The sequence below is a fragment of the Hemiscyllium ocellatum genome, chromosome 11, assembly GCF_020745735.1.
Source record: "Hemiscyllium ocellatum isolate sHemOce1 chromosome 11, sHemOce1.pat.X.cur, whole genome shotgun sequence".
Taxonomy (NCBI): Eukaryota; Metazoa; Chordata; class Chondrichthyes; order Orectolobiformes; family Hemiscylliidae; genus Hemiscyllium; species Hemiscyllium ocellatum.
In genome coordinates this window covers 45,756,454-45,766,669 of record NC_083411.1, presented here as the reverse complement: position 1 = coordinate 45,766,669, position 10,216 = coordinate 45,756,454, and positions in this window count along the sequence as shown.

Below are 10,216 nucleotides of genomic sequence, written 5' to 3'. Positions count from 1 at the left end.
CTTTCCTGGGAATCAGATGCACAGGGATGGAGGTCCCATTTGGAGGGAGCTGCTGACTAAACATAGGCCAATGGGTCTTATGTTGGCATGTCATAGAGGAGGCCATGGCTCCTGCTGGAGATACACCCATTCAGAGTCCAAGGATTGCAGGGTGAACTAGGAGAAAGGGAAGTGATGGGGTGGCAGGGGAGTAGGTTTTCTGGTTGGGGCTCTGTCCAACGACAGACAAGCACCCACCTGTGAGATGTCTAATCCCTTGATCAGATACTGATTGGCTTTGGATCAAGAGATCCTTGCCCATTCCTCCTGAGGTGACAAGCTGTCTGCATGATTTGGAGATGCTGGGGTTGGACTCGGGTGTACAAAGTTAAAAATCACACAACACCAGGTTATAGTCCAACAGGTTTAATTGGAAGCACTCGCTTTCGGAGCACAGGTCCTTCATTTGGTGGTTGTGCAGCAGGAGAACATCTACAGTGTATGCTGCATAGTAACATGCCAGCTTGCCATGGGGTTAACCCCAGCAACAGTCAGCTAAGACCCCTGAATGGCCATTACTTGGTCTCAAGGGTCTCGATTGGATGGATATGATTTGCTGGATGGGAAAGTTGACCGTGGGCCTTCCTACACTTAATTCTCTGTCTAATGAGGTGCCCTTCCTGCCTCCAAAATCACCAATGTCAAGGGCCAAAGATTTGACCCACATCTTTGAAATGAAGAGATTCCTCCAGTTGTCAGATACTTTTAGATCCTTATCTGTTCAATTCCTAAGAACTGTACATACTAGTGTAAAAGTCCAATTTTTTGGATGGCTTGTTGAAGCTGAAATTAGGGGTTCGACTATGATATGAGTATTGTTTTCGAGGGGATGAAAGTCATGCTTAGTGTGAGTCAAAAATGGACAAATAAGATCCAGATCTCTAGGTCAAATAATAAACAACAAAAGGAGAAAGAATTATGGCCATATTGAATATTTATCGCCAAAATAAATGCCTGCATTCTGCTTGCTACGGAAGAGTGGTATTGTCGTACTGTATTCCAGATACCAGTCCAGTATACTCGAGAAATAATTGAATTTTGTCACTAATTTATAAAGTTAAGTTTATGGGGTTGACTATTACAGGGATGCCTCAGTTCAAATTCGTGCCCGTTAAAATACATACTGTACCGGTAACAGAAGCCCAGCTGATCTCTAAACGAATAAAGATGCAATACACAAGAATTACAGCAATTCTGAAAACCTGGAGAGAACGTGACAGCTGGTGGATTGGAAAGCTGGAGTGGAATGTAATGGGTACGGTCACTGACTCATAAGTGTTGATTTGTTATCTGTGAATAACCAAGGTTGACTTTTACATGAGATCTATGGAAAAATCCGAACATTTTGACCAAAAACATGGGGTCAACATTTACATGAGATCGACTTCTACTCGAGTATATACGGTACTTGCAAAGAATCAATGTCCCTTTTCTCTCCAAAGTCATTGAAAATGATGTCACCTCCCAAATCCATTCCCATATATTCTGGAAGTTTCTTAACTTGATCAAGTGTATCCCAAGAAATTGTGGGAATCTAACGAAGAAACTGCAGGATCCCTAGTCGACATATTTATATCATCGACAGGCACAAGGGAGGTGCCAGAAGACTGGAGGGTGGCTAATATTGTGCAATTATTTAAGAAGGGCTGTAAGGAAAGGGCTGGGAACTACAGAGCAGTCAGCCCAACTCTCACATACCCAAACTCTCACATTGAGGATTTATATACAAAACTAGCACAGGGGTTATGTCCATCACATAGTTGAACATGAGACATGTGTACTTGCAATTGTGGTTAAATGAGGATTTCCAAACATATGCGACAATTAATTCCCATAAGGGCTTGTACCAATACATAAGACTGCCATTTGAGCTACCATCAGCCTGTACTATTTTTCAGTGGATGATGGAGAACATTTTACAATGTTCTACCCCGGTGGTCAACCCAAGGTTGCTATTTATTTAGATGATGTAGTAATAACAGAGAAGACCAATGAAGAGCACTTTGAGAACTTGGACATAGTCCTTAGCTGTTTCTTGCACATGGACATATGCATTTGAAGTTAAAAATGTGTGTTCCAGGTACATTGGGCTTCAGAATGGACAAGAAACACTGGAAGATAACGTGAGGATGAACAAATGTGCTGGGCTCCCATGTCAATAGTGGAGATTTGGTCTTTCCTTGGATTGGTAAATTATTATGGAAAGTTCATACATTACCCTGGCCTCAATCCTGGCACCCTTACATCTGCCATTGGAAAAGGGTCAGCCTTGGAAATGGTCTTGCAGCCAAGATATGGTCGTTAGGGAAATGAGGAAGTAGCTTTCATCATTGAAGGTGTAAGCACCCTATGCTGCAAGTGAGATCTGGTGCTGACATGTGATGCCTCCGCAGACAGATTTGGGTTGCAGTGGCTACCAGTGGCTCAATGGAACGAAATGCCCAATGATGTCGGCTTCCTGGACTTTGGCTGAAGCCAATGCTATTGATTAAGTTACACCAATGCCTTTACAGATGTAAATTTGTAATAACAGACCACAAACTACTGCTAGGGCTATTCAAAGAGAACAAGCCTGTGTCATCCAGAGTAGCACGGTGGCTCAGTGGTTCGCACTGCTGCCTCACAGTGCCAGGGACCTTTGTTCGATTTCACCCTCGGGTGACTGTCTGTGTGGAGTTAGCACATTTTGCATGAGTTTACTCCGGGTGTTCAGGTTTCTTCCCACATCGCAGAGATGTGCAGGTTAGCTGAATTGGCCAGGCTAAATTGCCTGTAGTGTTCAGGGACGTGTAGATTAGGTGCATTAGTTAGGGGTAAAATGTAGAGTAAATGTAGGGGAATGGGTCTGGGTGGGATACTCTTTGGAGGGTCGCTGTGAGCTTGTTGGGTAAATGGCCTATTTCCACACTGTGGGCATTCTATTAGATTACATTAGCTTCTGGTCGAATTCAGGAGTGGTTCTCATTCCAAGTGTGCACAATTACATCGTCCAGGAGGCCAAGTAGCAATGGCAGATGCCCTGAACTGCCTCCCACTGGCAGATACACCAGTGGTAGTGCTGCCACTGGAAGAATCCATTTTCAACGTGTGGACGCAAGAAGATGCACTCTGAGCAAAACTGAAACAGCTGGTAGTGATGCAGCAAATATAAGGACCATCATAACCAGAATAGCAATCTTTCTGGACCTGGCGAGTCTACACCACTGGAGAGGACGTCATGTTATTATGTCGGACATGAGTGATTGTCCCGAGGAAAGGTTGCTACCGGATACTCCATCAAAGTTATCCAGGGCTTATCCAAATAAAGATGTTAGCGAGAAGTTATGTCTGGTGGCCAGGATTGAATATAGATATGTTCACATTGGTGGGGTGTTACTCAGAGTTCCAACAAGGACAAAATGTACTGCCAGCATCTCCCCAACATTCACAGGAATAGTCGGGTAAACCCGGGATTTGGTTACACTTGGAATATTCCAGCCCTTTCGTGGTCTCAATATTCTTCGTTATTGTGGATGCCTATTCAAATTGGTTGGACGTGCATAAAGTTCATTCATCATCCACAGGGACCGTAGCAAAGATTTGAGCATCCTTTGTAATCCGAGGACTCCTGGAAGTGTTGGTCACCGACAATAGGTCATCCGTTACCAGCGGGGACATCGAGTGTTTCCTAAAATTGAATAGCATTCGACATATAACGACAGCTCCATATCATCCGAAATCCAATGGTCGAGCAGAAAGAGCCATCCAAACAAAGAAGGCAGGCTCAAAGAAACAGCTCCTAGGTTTACTCGATACTAAACTGACCTGGTTCCTGTTTGATAATAGGACCACCCCACATGCAACCACTGGAATAGCTCCAGCAGAGTCACAAATGGGGGGAAGGCTCCATGCCAGGTTAAATCTGATCTTCCCTGACATGTTGGGGAGTGGGCGAGGATGTAGAAAGCCATCATAAACACTAATGTCTGACACAAGACTGCTTTAAGCAATCGAGCAAGTTTACTTCAGGGGATGACATTTGGTGCCAAAACCATGGAAATGGCCCTGTGTGGGTAAGAGGCATGGTTGGCGCAAGGTCAGGTTCTGTGGCGTACAAAGTCTGGGTCGGTGAGGCGGTCCTGAACTACCATTTGGACCACATGAAAGCTGCAAACTTGCAAACAGGGCAAGAGCAAAACATAGCTGGCCCCTCAGAACAGCTGGCAAGGCTGTGGAAAACTGTAGGCTTTTTCCCTCCATCTATTGTCAAAAAAAGCCTCGGTGTCTGAGATGGACACAGCGCATGTTGCAGCCTCCATGCTTTTACCGCCTGAAGAATAGGACAAACTTATTCCGAGACACTCCCTGTGCAGGCGCTGACCTAGTGTCCGCTATATGTCACCTGTATCCAAGGCAGAGTCAGAGGTACTGGCCACATTTATAAACACCCCAGGAGAGGCTACAAGATAAACAATAGGCCTATGTCCCTGGGTGTGGTGATTATAATGGGGTCAGCCTGGGGATTTCATGGAATGAGTCCCCAATTGGACCAGCTTAACAGCCAAATCAGGGAGCCCTGGCTGACAGATAAAAACAGGAGCAATTCTTTTGTGGAATTGTTTGCAGAATTGTTGAGTTGGGGGAGCAACATTGTAGAATGCATAGAGGACTTGTTAGTAAACTAGAAGCATGGAGTAGACCTTAATGGCGCAGTTTACATTTAGGAACTCACTGAATAGGAGCATCCCACAAGGATCAATACTGGGCCACAGCTGTTACCAACCTAAACTCCTGATTGCCAATGAAGAGACAAAGACTAATGTTTGTACATTTGCTGATGATATAACATGGGGTGGAAAGGTAAGCTGTGAGGAGGACACACAGAATGTGAAGAGAGTGGAGAACAAGATGGCAGTTTGAGTACAGTGTAGATACCTGGAAGATTATTCATGTTGGCTGCAAGAATGTGGAACTACGAAATGGTGATGTTCAGAGAGATCTGGATGTGCTCAGACAAGGAGAACAGAAAGTCAGCAGGCAGCTGCAGCAAGCAATTAGGAAAACAAATGGCAAAGTGTCTGTTATAGAGGGGGGATTGAAGTTTGGGGTAAAGAAGTCTTTCTAAAATTGGACAGGTTTTGGTAAGGTTACACCTGCAGCACTGTGTGTAGGCCTGGCCTCTATATTTAAGAAATGAAATCATTGCATCAGTAAAGTTTCATTATATTGGTCCCTGGGACATGGCGCTTGTATTATGCTGAGAGACTGAATAAATCTGGAGTTCAGATGAAGAGAACGTATTTCATTAAGATATATAACTTTATGAAGCATTTGACAGGATAATTGCTGAGAGTCTGTTTCCCTTGGTCAGAGATTCTAAAATCAGTCTTCGCATAAGGTGACAATCATTCTGGATTGAGAGGAGGATTATGGTTTGGTAGAGTTCTGTATACTGGCCCGAAACGTCGAATTTCCTGTTCCTTGGATGCTGCCTAACCTGCTGTGCTTTAACCAGCAACGCATTTTCAGTAGAGTTCTGTATACCCTGGTGGATTATGTATATTCCATCAATCCAGACACCCATCACTGATTCCTGTCATTACAGTGTCAGAAACGCAGTGTCAGAATGATGTCAGGTCCAACTGCTCAGAACAGGAAAAATGATTGGGAAGAAATTGCAACAGCAAATCAGATACTGCAGAGGGAAAAGATGAGGGACTGAGTTATGCCCACTCAATGCAAATCTTATGATGCAGAATTACTGATCTAAACATTATCTGTGCTGTACCTGAAACTGCTGTCAAATATCATACTGTTACATTTTGCTTCACTGGAAATCTTTTTGATCAATTGATCTTCACGAACATACATCAATACACATCAATTCTTGTTAACACTAATTTCTTCTAACCAAAAGCTCACCTTCTTGCAATGTTTGTTGTATATTTGTGAACTTTTGTTTATCTTAATAAGACAGATGGTAATCTGACCAAATGAACCTGATGAACAAGATAAATATCCCACCACATATTCTGAATTAGAATACAATGTTACCTGCCAAGGTGAAATGTCTGATATGGGAGAAAGTGAGGACAGCAGATGCTGGAGATCAGAGCTGAAAATGTGTTGCTGGAAAAGTGCAGCAGGTCAGGCAGCATCCAAGGAGCAGGAGAATCGAAGGAGGTAATCTCCTCTGCCCAGAAGCTCTTCAGCCATGTTCTCAAACAGACTTGCTACCACAGCCACATCTACCAGGACGGAACCCCACTGGTCCTCACCTACCATCCCACCAACCTCCATATACATCGTATCATCTGTTGTCATTTCCGCCACCTCCAAACGGACCCCACCACCAGGGATATATTTCCCTCCCCACCCTTATCAGCGTTCCAAAAAGACCACTCCCTCCGTGACTCCCTCATCAGGTCCACACCCCCCACCAACCCAACCTCCACTACTGGCACCTTCCTCTGCAACCGCAAGAAATGCAAAATTTGTGCCCACACCTCCCCCCTTACGTCCCTCCAAGCCCCCAAGGGATCCTTCCATATCGGCCACAAATTCACCTGCACCTCCACACACATCATTTACTGCATCCGCTGCACCCGATGTGGCCTCCTCTATATTGGGGAGACAGGCCGCCTACTTGCGGAATGTTTCAGGTAACACCTCTTGGACACCCGGACCAACCAACCCAACCCGATCACCCCGTGGCTCAACACTTCAACTCCCCCTCCCACTGCACCAAGGACATGCAGGTCCTTGGACTCCTCCATTGCCAGACCATAGCAACACGTTGGCTGGAGGAAGAGCGCCTCATCTTCCACCTAGGAACCCTCCACCCACAAGGGATGAACTCAGATTTCTCCAGTTTCCTCATTTCCCCTGCCCCCACCTTGTCTCAGTCCCAAACCCCGAAGTCAGCACCATCTTCCTAACCTGCAATCTTCTTCCTGACCTCTCCGCACCACCCCTCCCCACACCCACTCTGGCCTATCACCCTCACCTTATTACCCTCACCTTAACCTCCTCCCACCTATCACATTTCCAATGCCCCTCCCCATGTCCCTCCTCCCTACCTTTTATCTTAGCCTGCTTGGCACACTTTCCTCATTCCTGAAGAAGGGCTCATGCCCGAAACGTCGATTCTCCTGCTCCTTAGATGCTGCCTGAGCTGCTGCACTTTTCTAGCAACACATTTTCAGAAATGTATGATATGTCACTGCTTTGCAAACCAAGTGTCATGGAAAATGGTGTCATGAATCAGTTTCTGCAGTGTGAGCTTCACTGTCAAGACAATACTGTACCTTCATGATCAGGGAGTAACCACTCACAGCACAATGTCTCCTGCTCCTTGGATGCTGATTGACCTGCTGTACCTTTCCAGTGCCACACTTTTCAACTCTGACTCTCCAGCATCTGCAGTCCTCACTTTCTCCCAGACTACATGCCTAACCCATCATCTTGAAGCTAGTGCCAAGGATTTATGTGTTGAGAGTTACTGTCATGCTGACACAATGTATGAAATAGATGGTGGTTCCTTGGTTAGCACTAATGCCAGTATTTTTCAGTGTTTCAGCCTGCTGCCTGCAGAGAAACACCTCAACTGCCCTGAGAGGTTCAGATGACCCCCAAAGCAACGGAACTGGGGAGAAGGCAGGAGAGTAGGTTTAAGAGGTAATTCAGGAGAAAGTGAGGACTGTAGATGCTGGAGATCAGAGCTGAAAATGTGTTGCTGTGTCTGCTGCGCTTTTCCAGCAACACATTTTCAGTTAAGAGGTAATTCAGCCAAGATTGAAAGACAGAGCAGGCTCAATGGGCTGAATGGCCTAATTCTACTCCTCTCTCTTATGCTCAGACAGAATTGATATCTTAGTGGATGTACAAAGCAATGGGAAACTATACCTGTGCAATGAAAAACTTCTGTTATTTTAAATGAAGCGTCCATCAGGATAAACTATAGTCCTTTGCTTGGCAAAGGGACTTCCCAGTGCAGTTAAGAAATAGGATGATGCTCAGAATAAAGGAGAAATAAGTTCAGGAATCACAAACTATAAAAATATAATCTACCCGGCAGCATGTGAGCATTCATTGTGTGTGATTCTCATTGGACAGTGCACAGTAATCGGTATAATCTGACAGAATGTAACAGTCCCTGTTCTGCACCCAGTTGCTCAGTGTCCCTGGTGTGAGAGAGACAATGAAGCAGCAGGAGCAGTCACTCTGCATTGAGGTGCTGACAGTGGGTGAACCTCACTGACAGACTCTCCTTCAAGGAAGTAGCACAGGTAAGGACAAAAGATCAAACCATAAACTGGGGACGGGGAATTAATGAAATGACGAGGGAGGTTCATATTGAACAAGTTTTTCCTAAGTTACAGCTCAGTTTTGACAGCTGTTTGACAGTTAAATAGAAGCAAATGAAGGAACATACAGAGACAAAACAGTGAACCAACAAAGTAACAAGTAAGTCACTATATTTAAATTTTAGAATGCCAATGACTATCAAAAAGAAAAAAGAAGGCAAGTATTTTCTTCTGGGATTCATTAGTGAGCTACACCCGCAATGAATTACAACTGGTTAAACACCACAGGCAACTTTACTTTAGATCAATAAATGATCCCAAGAGGAGATCCCTTGCTATCAGCATGTAGGATTTTTACCAAGTAAATATATTCAGCTTTTCTGAGGATAAGAAAAAGCATCATATCACAATATATGAAGATCAAAGCAATGTAATTATCTGTAATATTTCCCTAAAACAGGCAGTCTCTGCTGATCACAGTCTGATGGGTGAGGTACAGGGACCCCAATACAACCACCTGGTCAATGACCCTGTCTGTTAACATAATCACAGTCAATCACAGAGCTCCCCCACCCTTCAGGTCTCATATCCAGCTATCAATGAATCACCAACTGCAGACTAATCCTGCTCCTTTCTAAGGAAGTGTCATTGGATCTGAAATATTAACTCTAATTTCACTCAACAGTTGATGTCAGACCCACTGAGCTTTTCCAGCAATTTGTTTTTGTTCCAAACTTATTTATTTTATGAGCACAGTAAGAATCATTGACTGTGGGGCTGGAGTCATAGGTCCAGCAGATCCAAGGATTAAGGATCATTCGAAGAGACAGCAATAATGGATAGCTAGCCCAGACAGGCTGTCTCTCCCACACACAAGACATCAAGGGTTATTAACAATTCATTCACAAGATGTACATCACTGGCCAACCAGTATTTATTTAGATTAGATTACTTACAATGTGGAAACAGGCCCTCTGGCCCAACAAGTCCACACCGACCCGCCGAAGCGCAACCCACCCATACCCCTACATTTACCCCTTTACCTAACACAGGCAATTTAACATGGCCAATTCACCTGACCCGCACATCTTTGGACTGTGGGAGGAAACCGGAGCACCCGGAGGAAACCCACGCAGACACGGGGAGAACATGCAAACTCCACACAGTCAGTCGCCTGAGTCAGGAATTGAACCCGGGTCTCTGGCGCTGTGAGGCAGCAGTGCTAATCACTGTGCCACCGTGCCGCCCCTCACTGTGCCACCGTGCCGCCCCTCACTGTGCCACCGTGCCGCCCCTCACTGTGCCACCGTGCCGCCCCACACTGTGCCACCTCTCTAATTGCCCAGATGGCAAACCACATTGCAGTACATGTTGGCCAGTCTGGATAACAACATTCCCAACCATCCTCCAATTCCCGCTCCAGCTTCACTTACATTCCATTCCTCTGATTCACCCTTCCTTGCATCTACCAACGAGATTCATTTCTCCCATCAACAAAATAGATTGTATTCCCCTATCACTACTTCACCATTCTTACCCTCTCCCCACTTATAACACCCCACGCCCCCCCCCCCCTCATTTATCTGCAGTATCCACTACTCCCACCTTGATTCCTGAAGAAGGGTTATATCTGAAACATTGACTTCTCCACCTCCTGATGTTGCCTGGCTTGCTGTGTTCCTCCAGCCTCCTGCTTGTCTACTCTCGACCAAATAAGGACAGCAGTTTCCTTTCCTCAAGGACATGAGTAAACTAGATGGGTTATTTTTCCCAACAATTGGCGATGGTTTCATGGTCACCATGAGACTCTTCATTCCAGATTTCTTATTGAACTCACATTTCACCATCTATCCTGGCAGTATTCGAACCCATTTCCTGGTGCATTACCTGGG